Genomic DNA, 22,492 nt, shown 5'->3' with positions numbered 1-22,492 from the left:
AGCACTTTGGGGATATTTCAGAAACTCTGAAGCCACAAATGAGACCCAAACCTGACAATACTTAGGACTGGATTGGGACGTCACAATTATCTATTAGTTACAAAGAAAGTCTACAAGTTGTGATACATTTCATAGCGTTTTGCTTGTGCGAACCAGAAGGCACCTTTTGGGAGAGGACCACAAAAACTTAACTGAAGCCATCTGTTCGCTCTGTCCCTGCTTATATTACACATCAACTGCAAAACATAACACTTGGCTGTGATTTTACTATTAACAGGGAACCCAAAGAAAACCAGTGTGTATGAGAACAGATGGTTATACATATATACACCATCTTAGGACAATCAGAGAGATATCTGCAGTCTGCATTATCTCTGCTGTTAGGAGAACAGCCAATCAGTGAAAAGGTAAATGCATGGTACTGCTTGATTGGATAGCATTTGCAAACCAGCCAATTGTGTGTAGAGTAGCACTGCACCATTTCAGCTCTAAAGCTGCATTTTCTAATATTTAGATGGGCAAAATGAAAAAGATAAAACAGACAAGTGGGGTTTCCTGAATAATTAGGATTCCTTTCCACAAAAAAAGTCAGCAAATCTGTGAATCTGCACATGCTGAACAACCACTGAAGGTGGTTTTACTCCAGGCCCTGTTTTTTTTAATTTTTTTTATAACGATGCACTCGTGAAATGAACAGACCAAACATGATGATATTACTAAAAATAAAACATGTAATTTGATAAGAGATTCCAAGTGGACTTCTTCACAAAATCCACCAACCAGAAAGCAGCTATGATTATTTAGTCCTAAAAAAAAATAAACTAATAAATGCTTTAAGAGGCAAATCTCTCCATAATCCTTTAAACATTCCAACACCAAGGAAAAGAGAAAAAGGTACAACTCAGACATAGAGAGTCTAGTAAGGTATCAGCACAGACTATTTCTTCAGTTGTTGAGCAGAGTGGCGAAGGCCTTTCCTGCCATGGTCTGGTGACGACCTAATGGAAGGTCTGGATGATCGCCAGAGCAGTGACATGCAATCCAGACCTTTTACTGCAGGACGGAAAGTGAATCCCCTTTCTGTCTCACTCCGTCACATCCAGAAGGTATACCCAAGCAAAGCTTTAGTAAATGTCTTCTGATGTGTTTAAATGGGCATTAAATGAACTATGATCTTCATAGGTTGCAGCGATTACAAAGACAATAGCCATGTTTCACTAACAAAAAAAAATCACAATTTCGAAATTGGGGTGTTTTCATGAAATAAGAAACGCAAATAAAATCACACATGAATAACTTTGTTGACGTGATAAGTCATTAAAAACATGTCGTGACATTCTCCTAACATTTCCTGTCTTCTTCTTTGTAGTTTCCGCCAGTAATGACATTCGATTGTTGATCATGCGACTTATGTGATGAGAAAATAAGTGTTTCCATTGCAGTTTTGATAAACGTTTCTATACGGCCAAAAAAGCCACTTCATCCGAGAGTCACAACCTTTTAATTAACAAAAACGTTTTCCCAAAATTGGTGTTTACAATAACCAAATTTACTTTCAAAATGTCAAATTGTGCAATGGAAATTCAGCTAGTGATACGAGTTTATTGTTACACCCTCACATCGCTTCTTGGTGACGGTGGTCTGTATAACAAACTGCTGTCTCCTCATCACTTTTTTCATATTTCCAAACGGTACAAATAAAAACTAAGAAGTTTTGATTTCTTTTAATGTAGCCAATAGCTATTTTTCTTGCTGAAAAGTTGGCAGCAGAGGCTCCACAAGACTAGCGGCAGCAGCAGTTAGTTAAATTCAAACTGCAGCTTTCCTAAAAACAGTTGCAAAAGACATCAATGGGCAGCACGGAGAAGTATTTTTACAATGTGGTGAAGGAGGAGTGTCAGAAAGAGTAGGACGTTCTAAAAAAATACAGACGCTAATTTCAAAGCGTTAGACAGGGCTAAAGTCACATTTCAATTCAAGTTATTGTAGATATTTAACATTTTCAAAATAACTGAAGGTGCCATGATTGCTAATCGCAGGCAGTTGTTAGTACCTTACTCCTATGAACACAGGGGTCCACTGGAAAAAAAAAGAAAGTCTTCCAGCTAAATTTAGAAATATATCAACAAAAAACACTCTTTGCATTGAATGTTAGCTCTGTTGTGCCACTCTGCTCTTTATAAGGAGCACAATGGCCTGAAAGGTTGATGTGAGCTATGTTTAGCCAAGAAGCAATCCCAACCATTAGTGAAGCTTCAGTTGGATTTGTATTGTGCTGAGACATGCTCTCCCCCTGCAGCTGTTTGCAAATTTAAGGTTAAACTCTCACCAACTTAAAAATAATGACAGGTGCTTGTCTTGACAAGAGCCACATTTTTATAGCTATTCCCCTCCATTGGCTACACAGCTGAGTGACACAGCAACAGGTGGGGGAGAAAGAGAGCTACTCTAAAACTACACAGGCTGGATAAAACCCTGTACTGCCTGTGGCGTCTTGCTAAAGGGAACTTTCAACAGCAAGAACAATATAGACCTGAACTAAACTGAAGGAGTAATGAGGAGGGTGTGAGGATTTCAGCCAACTCTACTCCACTTTCAATTCAGCGAGTTCATAAAATCTACATCTTAGCTTCCTCGTAAGTCACTTAACAAATCAAAATGACAAGTGGAGTTTGAAAAGCAGGAAAACATGATTATTAACTGGACAGTCAGGCATCGAGAGCATTGTTTGGTTGGGAGCCAATTTGTTTACAGCATTCAATTACTGAGTCACGCAAGGCGCGCTGTCGTGATGCAGCAAAGACGAGCTGTCAAGTCGCCTTTTGAATAAACTCCTCTATTGTTGTCGCCACGGAACAATCTGCTTTGGCTCAAACAAATGAATACACATTAGCCGGTTTGTTATGCTAAGACTTTCCAGTTCGCTTTGCCTCAGTTTCCAATAACACCTCAACTCCGACCCCACCAGAAGGTTAGGGATTGTAGAGCTAATTATGATTAAATTAAAACGAGCCACTTCGTCTGTCGTCATGTGAAGTGTTGGCTCAGTTAGCACGTTAGCTTTGCAGGGTGGGGCTGGTCTAAGTGGGTGAAACTGCATTTCTTTGCCAGACAGCTTCGTTAACCCCACTAATTGTGCGGCGGCAGCAGAGGCTGACCTTGACACAGAGGCGTCCGAGCAAACGCACCATCTATTATTGAACTCTGACAAGATGTGTGGTCAAAGTCAGACGATAACAAAACCAAGAATTAAAGCAAACCACAGGAATGGGGATTATTTAATTGGTTTGGTTCTGTGAAGCTTTGTTAAAGGCAAAATCATGCAGGATAGCAAATCACAAGCTTCAGATATTGAGTTATTGCTGGAACTGTGTCAGGGAAATAATGACTGATAGCTTTGATATGAAGGCCACAGGTGGCTAATTGCATCATACAGTATGGGTATCAAATCCCATTTATTTCAAGTACGGGGGAAATTGCCCTCATTTTCCAAGGGATTTATATATATATATATAAATAAAATGATTTGTGCTCCAGCAGTGACACTGCCATACTGAGGCTTACTTGAATCTCATTTAAATGGCCATAACTTAAAAAGTCTGACACTAAACAGAATCCTCTCAAAGTCGTCTTAATTATTGTCCAAGAGAAGGTTAAATAAGCATTAGAAATATCAGCCATTGTAAAAGTTTTACACAAGAAAAAAAGCAGCAAGATAAGTTTCTGAATAAAATGTCTTTAAATCAAGTTTCAAAGAAATGATTCTCCTTCATAAAATGTCCGTCCAGCTATCCAGAACTTTTCATTCCAGAGGCAGTGCAAAGCAAGTCAAAGAAAATCTGTTTTTCACATCTAACCAGACACCAGTCTGTCAAATGTTCGCTTTCGTTGGAAATGTGGAATCATTTTGCAAAGCTATGAAATTGTTTTTTCCTTTTTTGGCAGGGAGGTGCAGAGCCTGGACACGTATGAACTGGGAAATCAAAAACGCTACACGAAGAAACTGAAGAACCGAACAGAGTCAGAAGGAGGCAACACACAGAAACGTGCATTTAACAAACAGTGAGTGGTTAGGCTGTTCACATGTTGGGGTTTATTTCGTTCAATTCAAATTATTTACTTTATTTATCAGGTCTTCTGGTTCCCAGATCCAAACATGGAGAAGAAGCATTCAGCTTCCATGCACCACAAATTTGGAACAAACTCAGAGAAAACTGCAAAAACAGCACAGCATACCTTTAAATCTAAAGGTTTAGAGTTGCTTTTGAAACATAATCAATGAAACATTATTCAACATTTTGATGTGTAACAATGGCTCTTGACAATTGTGTATTCTACAACTTTGTATTTTTGTGTTTTTCTGATGTAAAGCACTTTGAACTGCCTTGTTGCTGAAATGTGTTATATAAATACAATTGATTGATTTATCCTAAATCGATATTATCCAAAGATCTTCAAACAGTCATTTTGGATGGTGATGTTGTGGGAAATAAGCATCTCTGGTAGTAGTCAGTCTTGCAATGAATCTGAAGAGGCCTCAGACTAAAGACTGCTAATCCACCTCATTTGCTTTTGTTGCACCTCTTTAATGTGTGGTTAGAAAGTCGGGGTGAGAGATGCTGGAGTAGGGGATGTGATCAGGCAGTATAAGTTGACCGTTATGATCAATGGAAGGAATGGTTTGAACTTTCTCCTTCTCTTCTCTTTGTTCCTCCTTTTCAATGCCTCTGGGATTATGGTTGTTATTATCCTGTACTTATTTGATACCAACTCCTACAAACATCACAAACGTCTGACTTTACAAGGAGTGCTGACCAAAATGTAGAGGTGAGAAGTAATTAGTTATTTGTAATATTAATTTTTTTTTTTTTTGGATCAAAATGAACAATAAGAAATGAACGGATGTCAGCTGTACCTGAGTGTGGATTGCCTTTGCTGAGGTGCAGAATGTTGTCGCCATGACTGATATTGCTGCTGCAGGCAGGAGCACAAACATGTGCATTAAACATTGAATACCACCATGACTCAGCTATCACCTTGCTCCCCTCTTAAAGATACCATCTCACTTTAAAAGGAAAGGTTCACCCTAACAAATGTCCATTTTTCTAGCGTTGTCTCTGGAATATAAAGGAAGTGTGTATTTTCTATTTTAAAAAGCATTTAAATGGCAAAACACATCAGTTTAGTGATTTAAAAAGTACAAAAGAATCCTGTTTCATTCAGGAAATACTGCAAGATTAGTAAAACCCAATTAGACAGTCATAATAAAGAATTAACAAAAGCTTTATTGAGCTGTTTTTAAATTCACACTCATGTTCTGAGGCAGGATACATAATTGTGACTAACAGGAATCCTTAAATAGCAGCCCGTCTCACACTCAGTGCTGTCTGCACCACTTCATTAAATCAAGAAAAGCACCTTTCTCTTTCCACCGCTGAATGACTCAAAGCCATATGCTTGCTGAGTCTGTTCAGACTCAGCGATGCCTGAGCTCTCTTCCCCCTAATTCATTCACTCCATTCTCCTTTTTTTGTGTCTTACAAACACAAACAGACACAGGCCATTTCCTTTGTGGGATCTGCCCCGAGGGACTCCATGTTTGCCATTCTCAAAACAAGTTAAGCTGCCTGGAGGGATGCAAATGGGACTGGTGTTACCAAACCAAATACGACACAGCTATTACCATGTAATCTAGTCTAACTAAGTGAGTCATCAAATATTTTATGACTGTCATGGCTTTTTATTGGCTTCCTTTCTAATAGCGGTGAAAATAAAACAGTTATTTGTTTCGCTTTTTATTTCTTGAAACCACTTTATGCATGTATAAATGACTATCATCACTGCAGTGATGTTTTTCTGTAACTAAATTTAAAGAAAATCTTGATCTGACCTGTTCAACCAGTTTTCATGTCGGGCTGCTAAATGTCAGGGTTAGAGAAGTGTTGAGTTTAGAGGGGCATCCTTCCCTGAAGCTCTCCTTCCATGCAGTGCTGATACACTGGCTGTGCGGATGTGCCAGACTCCTTCAGCAGATTTGACCACAGTTCTGTGAAATTAAACAGATTACTGATTAACACTATAAAGTACTCGAACAGATAGCGCTGTCAAGGTTGCATAACCCTTCAAGTCGGTCATTATATTAAAGTGGGGTGAGAAAAATTTTAATTCCTGGAAGAAATAAAATTTTTTCTACGCAAGTTAAATTCTGTTTTGACATTTTCTTGACCTTTTCTGTAAATAATAAAAATTCAATAATAGGTTCAACAACGACTGGATGTTTTGGTAAATGGATTTCCTTTGCATTTGTCACTCAAAGCAGAACAGATTATCCTTCATTATTTCAATGCAAGTCTCCACTACTGTTTATTTCTTTTTTTTCTTTTCTTTTCGTGGTTTTGTGATCATATTCATGTCTTTAAGGTCGAAAGGCCGCTTTACTAGCACCCTAATCTTTTGCAAATTCAACAGGTTTTCTGTCGGATTCAAGTTGGGACTCTGGCTGTGTCACTTGTAAATGTAATTACCTCCAGTTACAATATGCATATTGATAAAATTAACAGATTACTCTAACCCCGAGTCTCCCAGTGACTTTGACCTTCTTGTTGGGTAAAATACTTGCTATCTAGCCTGTACCTTGTAACAGTCATTATGCTGTTTGGTTCCTAGAGATGAGTAGGTATCGCCTCAAGGGGGCGCCTATTTCCTTTGTTGTTGCACTATTGTACAGAAGARGAACTAGTCTTCCATTTTGTTGTAGAAGAGAACATADGTGATGATGAGGTGCAGAGCVGTAAACTAACGTTACTTTTCTCATGTATGGAAATATAATGCTTAGTACCGTGGAGATCTGGCTGTATGTGGACGAAGTTAAATAAATTRAAAGCGTGGAATACTTCAAAAGTGCGTCCTGCTGTTTTGGGTTAGAGTGGCTAACCRCCACTGCTAACTCATTCTCCAACCTCTCGCCGCACCGTCACAACCTTGAGCATCATTCAAGTCAGAACTACCTCGGTACACAATGTATATTGGATAATTTTCAAATAAAATCAAAATAAACCTCATAAAACTCAGAATTAGTAAAATATCAAGGTCTTCTAATCACCTTACCTCGCGGGTCTTTCCCAGCGCGGGCTGACGTGCTGCCAACTTTACCCTCGCTTGATAAAACTGGCAACTAATGGTAAAACGGTGCACAAAACCCTAACACAGAGCTGTATACAGGTCAAATAAGAAGTAAACATCTTACAGAGTAGTTTTGGTATGTTTTCACCGTGTACTGACCAGAAGGATAAAATAGAAGTCAGCACCGAAGCGCTGCCGTTAGCATCCAGATTGCGTTTGAGGCAAACCGGAACTCCGCCCCATAACCAACCCGGAAGCAACGTCCCCTAAACAAAGGTTCCGCTTCGCCACCACTGCTCCCATCCCAACCTCAGGAAAGCGCTATAGATGCAGGCAGATTAAGATGCTGAAATACAAACAAAATATAATTTGTTCATTTTTTGAAAAAAAAAAATAGAATAAATAATACATGAAAATATTTCAAAATTATAAAAGAACCGAAATAATGTGGTGGCATTTTAGGTGCACCACTCTAATGAATCATTTATAGTGATGTCAATAGATCCTTTTCACAGTGACGTCAGACAATGGCCGCCATAACTCAAAGCTGGGTATCTTTACTTCCGGTGTGATTTTGCCTTGGGAACCAAGCTGAAAATTTCCCGCATTCTCATAATCTTAAGGATATAATAAAAGGTAAGTTTCATAATAACAGCATTTAAGTGTTAGATAGCTGTTATTACTCATTGTAAATTCACCATTCTCTGTGTATAAAATAACCAGCCTCAGATCGGAAAGTAAACCAGCTAGCAGCAGCTTTAGCCACATTTGGGAACATATATACACCACTGTCTGTCAGTGCTGTAACGTTTAGAGGTTCACTTTCTGTATCAACTTTAATAAAACAGCATTTAAGTGTTAGCCGTTATTGGTCATTGTCAATTGACCATTCTCCAACTGTATTTAAAGGAACCAGCCTCCGATCGGAGAGTAAACCAGCTAGCAGCAGCTTTAGCCACAGTTGGGAAACATAAACGCCGCTGCTTTTCAGTGCTGTGTTGTTAAAAGTTTCACAAAAATCACTTGCATCTTCCAACACTGTTGTTTAGAAAAGCATTTTCTAAACAACAAATAATTTACATATTCTGATGTGATTCATAATTTTTCCTTTTGTTTTGTTGTCCATCTTTCTCAACAGTAGCCGACCTAACAACCTACCATATCTGAGATGGTAGGTTGTCCATGGCAGGAACTGGATCCTGCCATGGACAGAGGATCCAGTTCCTCTGTCCATGGCAGGTTCAGTCAATCAGCTGTGGGACATCTGCTGCCTAGTCAAACTATCATGGCCCTCTTGATTTAAAAGGACAAACTAGTACAGAGCCTCCCTGCTCCCTGGTGGAGCAGCGGGTGTTTGGCATAACTGTTAAGTTTTGGACTTGTGGCTACAGGTAATGTCGCTACTGAGCGGGTGATGAAACTAGCGTAAGTGAGGAGGGTTTAATATGATCAAGCATTTTACATAACCGGTGGCGACCCCAGTCTATACTATAAACATCTGATTAAGATTAGAGCCTAAATACGTTCTATTTCTAAAACAGAAAGGCTACGTAATGTTAGCCAGCTAACAAATTACTATTACTATCCTAGCATATCAACTAACAGCTAGAAAAAACCAAAACACGTACCTTTGTAGTCAAACTGGTGTCAATCAGCGAGGAATTTGTCCAGTTTAGATTATGTTGATGAAGAAAAACTGTTTGCAAATAGTGATATATCTTCAAATCATATTTGTGGCAGCAGCTTTAGAGTCCAGAAACAGCGTTAACTACACACACCGGAACTAAAGATACACTGTTTTGAGCCATAACGGAAGTTGTGTGACATGTGAAAAGGGTCTATTGATTTTTAAGTCAAGCAAGCTAAAGTTATAGTAATATCATATCTATTTTTAGTATTGTGTGATAGAAATTTGATTTGATTTCTTTTTTTGATGATATACCATTACGTCCTTCCAGAAGGCGAACTGTTGAGAATCCTGAATGATTGACACCTGCCACATCAGGTGAAGGGAAACAATCCTCTCCAAACATTTCATTACATGAGGTCAGTGCGATAGGTCTTCAGTAAACACAGTTATTGCATCCAGTAGCTTCTTTGCAAATATAACAAAGAAAAGTTGACTTCCATATAACAAGAGCTTTAGCAAGGAAGAGACACAAAAAACACATTGAATATTAGACTGTCAGGTTGGGCTGCATTATTAGGCAGTGAAGGTCTATTGCATCTGTACTTTTCACTTGTGTCAGGTGTGTGTGAAATTTACATATTTTAAGGATTTCACAAAAGTTGAAACAAAATAGCCTCAATGGCATCATCTGGAAATTTTTTATTTGGCTCTAATTTGCACATATATTGTATGATTCGCACCAAATGAAACATTAGGGACATTAATCCAACCCCACAAAATTATTTAGTGACCAATTAGATGGGCGTGAACAAAAATAATACAGAGCACAAAGTCTTTCTCAAGCCATGCTTTGACTGAGGAATATGAAATGTGGACTTGTAGTTTCTCATGCTTTACAAAAACAAGGTTTTAGAGCCATAGTCATAGTTTTACACTGAGAGAAATCCTTCAATAGCTTATGACATACACACTTCCAAATGGACATCAAAAGTTATCAAAAGCTTTGAGTTGCATAAAACCATGTGGAAGTGGCCAACCCTCAAATTATAAATATTTGCCATAGAAACATCTGTTTGGAGGATAAATGTTCACAAAATCAGTAAATAGTGATGTTGGTATGCATGCATAAGAGTAATAAGACCCCTGATGCCTATAAAAGAATGGAAAAAGTCAAATGTAGTCACTAAATACTGTCCAGTTCAACAGAAAGGTGCACTGCACATTCCCGACTGGCTGACTGCAAATCAACAGAGTTTCAAGTAACAGACAAGGCAGCATCCCTGAATTTACTTCTAATTTCCCAAAAAGTATAAAATACACATTGAGGGAAATAAATCTTCCCGCTACCTCCGCTGGCTTCTTTGGTGGTGGAACAATTTCTCCACCTTGGTGCTGTAAGAAAAATCTCCTTCATAAATTAGCTGAAGACTCGACTGAGAGCACTTTCACAATTAATCTAGTCATTCTGTTTCACTGAGCAAAAAACGAGAGAAACTATTATTTATGGGCCACTTATGTGTTTCCTGATGCACCTGTAGCCTTGTGGTAAATGAAACGATGGAGTGTTGGGGTTCTTATTTTCAAGGGTCTCTCCTCAGTCTGCTGTGCTGCTGTCTGCATGGCATTAAGGAAAAAAGTGTTCATAAATGAAACACATCGATGTAAATGTAGAAACACTTCTAGCAGTTTAAAATGAAATGTGTACTTAACATATTACCAAGTCTGCATCATCACAATACGTAAAGATGTTTGTGATTGCTCCTTTTTTCAGCTTTCTTTCAGTTTCACGGGCATCACGAATGAAGTGCCTGATTTGATAACTTTACACCTCTTGATATTTACGACATGATTAAAAGCATAACATTTGGTGCAGTCTGATTAATCTGGAACTTTTCTTTACATGATTTTCCTTTGGATGCTAACTTCCATGAAAGGTGAAATAATCATTCAGACTGCAGTCAGATGCACATTTGACTTAATAACCACATAAAATCTGCCTTTGTCTGAATGGAAAACAGAAATAAATGCCATTTAGATTGCCATAAAACAAATATATTGTTCACATATGGACTATAAAGTCAGATTTGGCCCAGATCCTTAATCTCATTTGACCAAACCACATGATTCCAATTAAATGATCCGCTTGTTTACTTTTTCGTTGCCAAGACTGGAGAGGATATTTTCTGGCATACATCCCAAACAACCAGTTAGTACATATTTGGTCATCTCTGAGATTTAAAGAAGGACCAGAAAAAAATAGCAAATTCAGAAATGAGGACACAGACTGTTCTTGCATTATTTTACAATTTATTTTATGTCCTTTGTATTATTTAAAAGCTCTCATAATCAAAGCTTTTTTTCTATAGTAATGTTGCTATCCCTTTGCAAATAGGTAAAAGCCCACTTTTTATAGTTTAATTTAAATGTTTCCAGTTTTGTCTTTTGCTAAAATACTTGGATACAATTTTAATCCTTTACAGCTTTTACAAAATGTTTGTCAAAATTATCTTTGAAAGCTCCATAATGCAAACTCATCTTGTTCCATTGCTGTGGAGCTAATGGTAGCCTTTCCCTGCTACCACACAGAGACATAACGTCTGCTTTTATGCTCCATCTGCTTCACTTGAGTGGAGAAATGACACGCTGTCATTGTCAATCAGACTTTCTAATAGGCTTGATAACAGCAATTATGTTTTCATCATTTAATGTGTTGGAGATCTATTTGGTTTTTTATTTTTTTCAAAAGTTTTCAGACATTCTGTTTAGATGTTTGTTATCAGATGATTCAAAACATGGTGTTGATTTTGCTAGATGTGTCAACCCAAACCTGCCTGGATTACTGAAACTATGTCTTCTGTCGTATTGCATCTGCGGTGAATCTTATCCACACACCAATCCAAAACATTCACTGGTTTTATGTGTGTAGCTTCAGCTCCCAAATAAATAGTCGTTTGTGCAGCTTGGGTTAGTGCAGGAGGACTGTGTGCTGCCAACAGTAGCCGGGCAAGGACAAGCTGTAGACACAACGACAAAGTGAAACCCAAAAACGGTTATTCCCAAAACACTCTAACCATCTGCATCATGTTTCTGTGGACTGTGAAGATGCATGACTTTTAGTGAATAAGTTCGATTGGGGAGCAAAATTGCAACATTTGTTCTATTTTCAGCTGCTGAGGTTCTTTTTCATACTAAACTGATTCAAACAACCCAAACTGACTGTAAAAACGTATTCCCAGTTGAATGGTTACCAGAGTTCGACTGCACATTCATACCTACCCAAACGAACTGGTCTTTCTAGGCAAATGAACTAGTTTGACTTACGAGGACTGAACAAGACTGGTGTGAACGCACCCTTAGACTCAAAGATCACAAGTCACTTTCTAAATAAAGTCTGAAGTCTTTAGGGACAAATCCACATTATTTTTCAAGTATTTTAGAGAGAAATCTAAGTAAGTTCCTGAGTTTGAGGGACAAGTTCACGTCAGGTCTCAAGTGAAAATGAAATAAAAAAGTAAAAAATCTAAGACAATGTAAAATCAATAATATAAGTTGATATTTTTTCCCCTGCATGATTAAAAGCGTTTCTTCCTACTAGAAAAAAGGAAGCGATTGAAGAAAGCAAACTTCCTTGTTGAAGTATGCTATAAAAATAAGTTTGACTGCAAACAAACAAACAAATAAATAGAGTGCTTTTTTTAGAACATACCGCATTTTTTTAAACCAACACTATGCTGATATATGTGATATGTGACTGATATAATATGGTTTTGATAAAGTGAGTGGGACGATTTAAAATGCTTGAATGGCACACTGAAAACATATATGCCATGTGTGTATTTCTGGTGTTTGTATTCAGATTGGCTCATTGTGTCAGAGGTGTTCAGGGACAATAATGTTGGGAGCAACTGCACACCGTGACTTTGCCAAAAGCGCCTTCTTTCCTGAAAAAGCTGTTTGCCAAGCTAAAATGAGGAAGCTCATTACCCATGTCAGTTTTGTTCACTGATGAGAAGCAAACGGCTCCAACTCAACAACCGCCAGGGGCAAGGAGGGAACGGAGGAAATATACCAACCCTCCCAAATCTGTCACCTCATTCACATCTTAACACATTTGCTGTATAATTCTGCTCTGCATGAAAATCATTGTCTCTCCAGAGCAAAGGATGAAACTAATTCGTGATCCGTTACCAAGATTGTAATCACATTCAATGAACACTCAGCAAATTCCCCGACTTTTAACTGAACAGCTAAATGTTTAGGGGGTTTTCCTTCCAAAACCCACAATGTATTTTGCTTATGGTTAATGTAGCGGTTGAGCCGCTTGGCTGCTCTTTCTCTATCCCACACTATTCCCTCAGTGTTGCACCTGAGCTGCAGGCCCACCTGCAGGTTATTAAGTGGGTTTCCCTCTGGATATAAACAGGTGGCTCCCCCACTTGTAGATCAACTCATTTGTCTCTCTTGAGTTTGGCGTGTTTGGCTGCCGGGTTTTCCTCTTAAGGTGGCATCGCATGTGCATCACTGTACTAACCAAGTACTTTTTATCTAGTTTCTAGTGGAACTATGTTCATAGAATTGAAATAAGACCAAACCAACTTACAAGTAACTTTTTGGCAAGATATAGGAGCTTGTTTTAAGTTAAATACTAAGTATTGATGTAAAAGTACTGGCTATAAGGAACATAATCACTATTAGAATGAGATATCTTCCACATATAACAAGTGGAATAATCTTACCGGGGAAACAGTACTTTATCATCTACAAAACTTTCTCATCCAACATCACAAATGAGCTTTTGGAAGAACAGTCAAAGTTTCCATAAACACATTCCTAAAGCGTTAAAGAAGAATTACTTTTACAAATGGTGGGTTGGCATCAACAATAATTACCTGGATGAAGATTTGGATGTCAACTTTGTGCTATCAACCAGTGGTCACAGTGTTTGGTTTCCTTTACTGTGTAATAACCCACTGTAGCTGCTCTTATATTTAAAATGAGGTGTTATGTAGAATCAACTTTGAGCATAATATCACATTATGATATTCTCTCATCAAAAACATTCCTGGAGCGTCTCTTTGTCCAGCATTCATAAGTATGGCTGTAAGCACCATAATGGATGACTATTGTTGTGATGATGTGCTGAAGACATACTGTCAAAAAGAGTAGGAGCTTCTTAAAGAGACAGAGTACAATTTTATTGCAAAGTCAAATTTATTTTCAGCTAAGTTTTAGATACCTTCAGTTGTTAAAAAATGCAGAGTAACAGTTCAGATTTTGCTATAAAATGGGAGAACACATAATATCACCCCTTTAATTGCATATATGGTTTATATTTTTTGCTCCATTGGCGTTTTCCCTGAGGAACTCCAGACTTGTCTTATACTTCAGGTGTCAAACTCCAGTTCTGCAGCTTCTAGATGCCTTTCTGCTTCAGCACATCTAAACTGAATAATACGATCATTAGCAGGACTCTGTGAAACTCGGCTACTTGCCGAAGAGGTGATTCAGCTCTTTTAGTTAACGTCAGTGCTTTGTGGAAGAAGGACCGCCAAAAAATGAGGGCCTGATTACCATCTATTTGATGAAAACGCTCTGCCGTTTCTTAGAGAAGCGACTCCTCTTTAAATTCCTCCTGATCAGCCTTAATGAGCCGCAGCTGTGTAGCCTGCACCTGCCGGTCACACCCTGCAATGACGGAGGAGAAAAGTCCCCCAACATCCAACACACAGGTCTGAGGACACGACAAGGAAATGTTCCAAACCACCACAGAACTACGTACTAACCTGTCAGTCTGTCCTACAACTAAATAAAGACCTGCAAAATCTTTATTTAGTCTTGGACAGTCCCACTTTTGTATACAAAATGTTATGATATTGGAACAGCTGAACTGAAAAACATATTTGTAAAATAACACAATTAATTTAGCTTATTTAACTATTGATATAAAAGATTCAAATCAGACCAAACATCTCCTGTTGCTGAGAGCAGCTGAGCACTGGGAGCTGAACTTGGAAAGAAAAGCCTGTTTGCAGTGAGCAAACAGTTTTAATGAAGTTTTCATCTGAAGGTGGATCTTGGAGCTCTGTTCCTGGAGTTTTATTAGCAAATAAGTGGAGCTTCACTTATCCCCTTAAAGCTAATGATGGACTGAAGTACAGAGAACAAAAACAAGCACCAGGCCACATTCTTTTGTCCAGCTAAAATCACTAAAAGTACCTTTGAAAATGCTTGAAATGACACTTTAAGGCAAGTTTAGATGGTCAAATTATCAGCCAGCCTCGGTTTCTAAGCAACATGAATAAAGTGATTCCTCACAAATATGGGAAGGAGAATTTTAGCAGGAAGATGTGAGGACCTGAGCTAAAGCTGTAGTTAATGATGACTAAAAAAAACAGAAATGCTGCAGTTATTAAAATTATTTAAATCTAACTTATAGTGTAGAAACCCACAGAACAGAAGCTCAAAACCATGGAAACTAGATAGTTACATACATGGATACAAGGAATAAAAAACACAAAAACTTAAGTCAAATCAGACCAAACATCTCCTGTTTTAGGTCAGTTAGAATTAAAATGATTTCTATTTGTGAAGTGCCAGAAAACGTAGCGATACCATTTTTTAGAGTTGTTTTTATTTATTTATTTTTTACTTTTTTCAAAGAAGTTTACATACATTTGGCTGGTATTACGGATGAAACCTCTGATGAATTGGAGTCACATCTGCGGATTTCTCATTTAACTTCAGAAAGTGATAAAAAATACAGGCTTTATATTTTATTCAGAGTATGTAAAAATCTGATGCTAACTGCATATAAACGCAGTTAAAACCAGATGTCTGGGGCTGCTCAACTACAAATAATTCCAAAACACAATGTTTTAGACAGCGTTTTAAGTTTATCTTATAAAGATCAACATGCATCTGCATTAGTTGAATGGGAATGCAGTAATGTGGAATCTGACCACTCTTTTCATCCTAAAAATTTAAATAATACTAAAAAATATGTAGTTGTTTTAATGTTATTGGAATTTTTTGTGTGAAATTCTGCAACTGCAAAAACAATAAATCATTTTAAGATGTTTTACAGTTTGTGGTGCCAATAACTATCAAGTGTACGGTTTCTCATAAAAGTTTCCATTTCCTTGTGAAGCTGGCTGGCCATTTTCAGCTCTGCACTGACTGAAAAGATAAAAGCTGTCCAGAGGTATTTGATTCAGAGGTAGATTGGTTGTCTCTTTCCATATTAGCCTCTGTTATCTGTGCAGACTTTAAGGCTTTCATCTTATAAGTCCAACGCCATGCAACACAGAAGATTTACTTTAAAGTTTGTAGTTTCTCATCCACAAAATTTAATAGTGAACAGAGTTTTAAGCAAATTCTATTTTAAAAATGCATCTTAGATCAGGTGAATGAATGAAGCCTAACTGTGTTTTTTAGTCTCTGTATAATAATTTTTTTCATTTGTTTTAATGTGCAATATTTTCTCTTGTGTGTAAACCATGAATAATATTCCAACTTTACATTTTTGCTTCATATCTTGTTGCTGCTGTCAAAAAACTAGATCATTAAATTTAAAATTTCTACATTGTACAGATAGTGAATATTTACGACATCTATTTTATACATTTTTCTTAATTTTCCCCCAAAAAACACTGTTATTGTTTTTTTTTTTTTTTGCAAGCATTTTGTCACACATCAGTAAAATATTAGAAGGTCCTCGTCAAAGGCTTATAAATGGATATTATCTGGACTTTGAGGAAGAAGTGTAGGGTTCAGTAGATTTCCATTTTGTAATTGTCCATTTCCGTCTTATTACAAAACCACTTAGTGCAGCAATTATGCTGAAGTAAATCCATATTAGTTTGGTCTGCTCTCAAAAACTTCATAGAAAAACTGGAAGTAATTTAAACATCTTCCTCCTTCCCTCGTGTTCAACTCGCCTCCTTGGTGTTTTTGAGTCTAGCTCACCACAAACAACATGAGCTCCGCCGGCATCATTCCAGACCTGCATGTCTGTGAACTGTTTGCTTTCAGAGCATGTGAATAAAATGGATTAAACATGAACAGAGCTGTAAGCAGAGCAGTCAGTCAAGGTGACCCCAGAGATCCAGGCTGCGTTCAGAAGATACGGGGATCAGTCAGAACTTCCACAAGGGCAGGCTCTTCTTTTTTAAAAACGTCTTCTTCCAGCTGGTAAACTAAACTTGAATAACCTGCATACTTTCCAAATGAGTTAACACATTTGTAGCTTTAAGGAAAAAATTATCCTTTAAATTTGAAAAATGATTTTGAAAAAAAATCTAAATATTTGCATAAATGTCAATTTTCTTAATGTATTATTTTAAAAAGAACATTTATTCAGGCATGAAATGCTTTGCATTGCAGTCAGACGTTGAATCTTGGGACTCAAGTAGAGCTTTGACTGATGCTTAGATTCTTCTGGAGTATAAGATTCAAAACATTTCTATTCAAGTATATGTGTAATATTCACAGAGTTGGAAGTGGTCCTGTGAAAAAATAAAAAATAAAAAGGTTAATAAAAAATTAAATCTTATATAATTAAAATTGAGAAGTTGAGGCTATTTTATCCAGAATCAAATGGTTATCTATAGTTAATTTGAACCATGTTGATTTTTTGACCCTTTCTCGAAATACAATCAAAATCAAGAGTCTTTAGGAACTGAAACAAGGAATTAGAATAGTAGATTAAAAATTTACCAGATGCTGTTGATAGAGTGCAAATATCTAATTAAAACTATTCTTGAGTTAGTTCCATGTATTTTAGAAGCATGTTGCAAACTTGAGAAAGTTTCCCTTCTACTTCTAGGTTTAGTTTGCACAGATTAAAGCTGAATAATTCATGTTCACATTTCAGCACCTAAAAATTTGGAGCTAAAATTACACTCACCATGAACAGAAGGATTTGCAGTCTGATCTCTGCCAGCTGGTTCACATCCATTTGACTTGTTTTTCCTGTTGTCTGTGCTTCAGTGTGCCTTAGCTGCCTTCATTCACATTCAGTTATGTGCAAAAATATTAGAACGTGTTGAACATTTACACATTTTGTCACATTAGTGAAATTTCAAATGTTTTTTATCAGGATTATATTTGATAGACCAACACAATGCTATGGACACATGTGAAAAGGAAAAAATGATTTTTGTTTTCTGACAAATGAATCTAAAATGTGTAGATTTAGTTTCTATTGGGTCCTATTTAACCCTTTGGAGTGTGTGCAAAAGCTTGATCTGTAAACTTTTCATCTCTGAGCTTGTTGCTCTTCTCCAACCAGAGGCTGTGGGAATAGAAATGATGTGGTAAATCAAAGCTGCTGCATTGCTTTACCACCCGGCTTATTCTCCATGGCATCTTGTTTATTCAATGGTTTTATAATATCTATTTATGCGCAACTGTGCCACCAAGGCACCCAGTGACGAATAAAAACAACAAACAAATGCAGTTGGTATTTTTCTGCAAACTCATAAACCAAAAATGAAAATATTTTTGCTTAATCTATTGTTTCACATTGTCCATTTACATGTATCTGAATCAAAGAAAAAAAATTATAGTACATACAGTCATCTACTGAATTACTCAAACACTGACATGATTACCTAGAAAGACCAAAACATAAAAAAAACAAAAAAAACTAACAAAACATTATCACTGTAAACATGGCAGTGGCAGAATTATGCTGTGGGTAAGATTTCCTTATAGGGCTGTAAAGTTGTTTGGAGTCCGAAGATGGATGGCACTAAATAAAGCTAATTAACAGCTTAAACTTATATACAATTATTGAAACCTAGCACACTTAGCATAAATTGTGTTGCAAGATGGAACAGCGCACCATGGGAGGAAGCAGGGCAGAAAAGAGCGGAGGAATGAAGCTGCAGGAGAAAATGTGTTTCTCTTTGACCATTGTGGTTGAAGTAGCAGCTCAGATATTGTCTTTAATTTAACCGAGAGGAAGTATTTCCTCAAATGCCGTGCCAATAAAATCAGAGTTTTATTAAAGTGAAGCTTGTGCAGCTTTGGAAGTGCCTGCAATGAAAACAGTTGTCTTGATTTGGAGCTTTTTGGTCCAGAATCAAAATGTTTTTCGCAGCTCAAAAATAAAATTTAAACAATAAAAAAGAGCTTTGGCTGGTTTCTAACTGTACCGAGACCAACGAAGAGAAAGTGTGTTGCTTCAGGCTGTAGTCATGGTTATTTAAAATCTGTCATGGGGAGAACTGCTGCCTTGTTTCTTCATTTTGCTATGGTAATTCAGCTTCAACTTTTCCTTCCAACTGGTTACTTTATGCATCAAACCCACTCGCCTTAATCTTGGTTTGCTGTTAAATTCTGGTCTCAAGACAACCCTTACTTGCCCTGAGCTTTGTGTGCACTAGATTCATAAAAGTTTTATATTAGTCATATTACTATTACAGTTTTATGAGTCAGAAATGTCTGATGACCAGAAGTTTGAGCCAGAAAGGTCTCATGCATACAAATGAACTCAGACCTATTCAGTCATATCTGGCATCATTTAAAAGATAAGTACTGCTGAAAGCACAGAAAAACAGTCTAAATATATTATTACTATTATGTTTTTGCGTCCTCCTAAATAATGTGTAGTTGCGCCACTGGGTGTGTGTGTGTGTGGGTGTGTGTGTGTGTGCGTGAGTATGTGTGCGCGGTTGTTTGTCCTGTGACGGAGTGGCGATCTGTCCCAATAACCACTGGAAATAGGCACTAGTCCCCCCATGACCCTGAAAGGATCAGTATGATGTCAACATGATGTTTAAAAAAATTGTTACTTATGAATAATTGCAAAAATAAATATGAAGCTCTCTTCTTTGTGTGAGAAATGTTAGTGAGATTTTTGTTGTTTAATCCTGATGCACTTGTGGAGCTGTTGTCAGTCAGTTGCTATGGCAATGGGCCTGTGTGTAGTGTAGCCGACAGAGTGAGAAAAAAAGAACACGGGTGGATTTCTTGTTCTTCAATGATTTTTCACGTTGCTGTGGCGCATTGCACTAAATTAATAATATTTGCGTTTCCAAGTTGCATTTTGTTAACAGGTTTGTTTTACCGCAGCAGCACGGCTATTGATGGCAAATAAAAGAATCACCGTTTTGCCCCCCATGTTTTGCACAGGCACAGATTTTCCAGATGTAAACAACATGAAACATTTCTGTAGATCATAAATGGATGAATGATGGATCCTGGTGTGTGCATGTGTTTCTGTGTGCTTACATGAGAAACCTCTTCAAACAAAGGATCATTCCTATAGTTTGTGGCTCCACACCTATCTGCAATCATCTGATTATCTGCTTAGGATTTAGGTCAGCAGAAGCTGTGTTTCCATTACAAATGTGCCCAAATTTTAGAAATCTAACATGAAAGTCTGAAAAGGTGTTCAGATGTAACCTACAGTTACATTTTAAATGTACTGTCTGTCTGTAATGGTGTTATGTTTATGCCTGTGGGCAGGTCTACATGACTCAAGTATTGACTGCAATCAGCTGTTGTGCAGCTGAATATAGTTCCTCTCTGACTCCTGAGCCAGAAACTTTCAACTATCAGCAACTTTTTTCTTTTGTTTCAATACCTCTGAGGGATCATTTCTTATGATTCTGCTCCCTTATGATGCTCTCTAAAATCATGCCAGACTGTTCAAAGAAACTCACAGTGATGCTGGCCTATTTCAGTGACAAGACCATCAAGGGAGAAGCATTTTCTTCTTCTTCTTCTTCATTTTTTATCTTTTTACAAAAACAATGCTTCACTGAAGAGGTCCAGCTGGCTGCTATTCAGCTCTTTTCTGAGCTGTGGGCGAGCGAGGATGGATTCAATCACAGCACTACGAAGCTGATCCTCAAAGTCTAAAAGCATCGAGGAGGGATTCCCCAACTGAACCACTGATCTTATCCTGTCTTTTTCGTGGTTACTTGAGCTGTAATATCACTCCAGTCAGGTTGCTAGATAGAAAAACAATGAAAATATCTGAGGCTACGCGAAAGCAGGCAGAGCCGAGTTAGTGGGCCGAAAAGATGTTTTCTGATGTGTCATCACTGTCCTCCTCTGAAAACCTTCACCCTGTTCAACCCCACATTAGGCTTGTTTGAAAAATCACCTTATTACAGGGAGTTTAACCACAGGCTATTCACTGACACTCTTCTTATGCAAGAGAAAATGAGCACTTTTTTCCAAAAGTAAGTTTTAATGCCAAGTAATTATAGTTGGAGGTGTGTGGCAAGGACAGCGACCTCTCTTTCAGTGTGGAGGCTGCTGCGGCAACAAAGTACAGTGATCTGGTAGAGTTCAACTTATGCAACATTTGGATAGTGGAAATATCAAGGTAATACAGAAGCAGCTTAAAAATGTAGAATATTGTGGAAAAAGTCCAATATATTGTCTCATTTGAGGAAATGAAACTCAGCTATTACATGGATTCATTACCCAAAGTGAGATATGTCAAGCCTTTATTTCTTGTAATTGAGATCATTATGGCTTACAGATGATGGAAACCCAAAATCCAGTGTCCCAGAAAATTAGAATATTACACAAGATGAATGAAAAATTGCATTTTAAACTAATAGCAAATCACTAATAGTTGTGCCTCAGCACTTAACTTCAACTGCTCGTTAACGGGGTTTCACTGTTCAGTGTATTTTTCTGAAATGTGTGACCAAAGTTATTGAATTTTATTTTATTTTTTTAATGTTCCTGTAGTTTGACTTATGATTTATTATCCAGAGATCTTAAAAAGTACTTTTCTCTCAAGTTCTGTGAAAAAGGATTGGCCTCTGACTAATGTAGGTTTAGTCACAATGTTTGAGATCACCAAGGTAATTTCAAAATCAGACTCCAGTAGAATGAGTTCATTCAAAACGCAGTTACATAATTAATACACTGGGTTCACGTCATATTTCTTGGTTTAATTCCACAAGCTACACCCAGACCCGAAGACGGCCAGACCTGTTGAATAAATAAATCTCTTAAATATAACATTTCAGACAGCATGAAGTAGGTCAAAAAATCCTGAAAGGAAAATGAAGTACAGATGAGAAATGGTCACTGACTTTCATTTTGGGAAGGAAAAGATTTACAAAGCCATTTCTTATACCTTGGGATTAAGGTTAATACAATTTTCCGGAAATATGGAAAAGTGGTGAACCTTCCAGTTAATTTAACAACTCATCCATGAGGTTACCAACAACAAATACAAAAACCAGAATATCTAATGTACTGCAGTCCTCACTTATCACAGTTAAGGTTAGTTTTTATGAATCTGGTCAAAACTGACCAGATTCATAAAATCTGGTCAGATTTTATGAATCTGGTTTACACTCTGATAGTGTAAACAGAGCAATAGTATTACTCTGTTTACACTATCAGAGTAATACTATTGCTTGTGCATGATCAAAGCTCTTATATCGTGGAGTATAAAAGGAAACCTTACAAAGAGTATCTTTGACTACAAGTTAAAAAGGCACAGCTGGCGATCCTGATTACAAACAGTAGTTAGGGATAACGTGCGGACACACCGTCTCCAGCTTGTAGTATGGAGTCACACTGTTCGACTGCATCGTGACTCTAACCACTTCTGACTAAAAAGACAAAACAGTCTCACCTTTTAGCTTCTTTGACAGGGCAGTTGAATTATGAGCCTTGTCGTCCCCTGGACCTTTGCTGTGATGGATGCATTCAGGATCTGTCTCTTTGGAAGTTTTCCCAGCACATACCACTGGGAGGCTG

At 37.5% G+C, this 22,492-nt stretch overlaps 1 long non-coding RNA gene across 5 annotated transcripts in view; it reads right to left on the bottom strand.

Moving 5' to 3' along the window:
- Positions 1-7,358, bottom strand: part of LOC103456690 (uncharacterized) — a 65,667-nt gene extending 58,309 nt beyond the window's left edge. For 3 of the 5 annotated variants that reach the window (XR_001776059.1, XR_001776057.1, XR_001776060.1), the window contains exons 1-3: positions 7,108-7,358; positions 5,891-6,046; positions 4,916-4,974 (exon numbers count right to left, since the gene is read on the bottom strand). This is a non-coding gene — a long non-coding RNA (uncharacterized LOC103456690). Of the gene's footprint in view, positions 1-4,189; positions 4,215-4,915; positions 4,975-5,890; positions 6,047-7,107 lie in introns of those variants that run through there. The other 2 variants (XR_001776058.1, XR_532291.1) reach the window with 2 other exon arrangements.
- Between the last annotated feature and the right edge of the window lie 15,134 nt (positions 7,359-22,492).

This window comes from Poecilia reticulata, linkage group LG20, assembly GCF_000633615.1.
Source record: "Poecilia reticulata strain Guanapo linkage group LG20, Guppy_female_1.0+MT, whole genome shotgun sequence".
In the NCBI taxonomy this organism is placed as follows: Eukaryota; Metazoa; Chordata; class Actinopteri; order Cyprinodontiformes; family Poeciliidae; genus Poecilia; species Poecilia reticulata.
The sequence above is the reverse complement of the archived record's forward strand: the minus strand, read 5'-3'. Positions and strand labels throughout refer to the sequence as shown.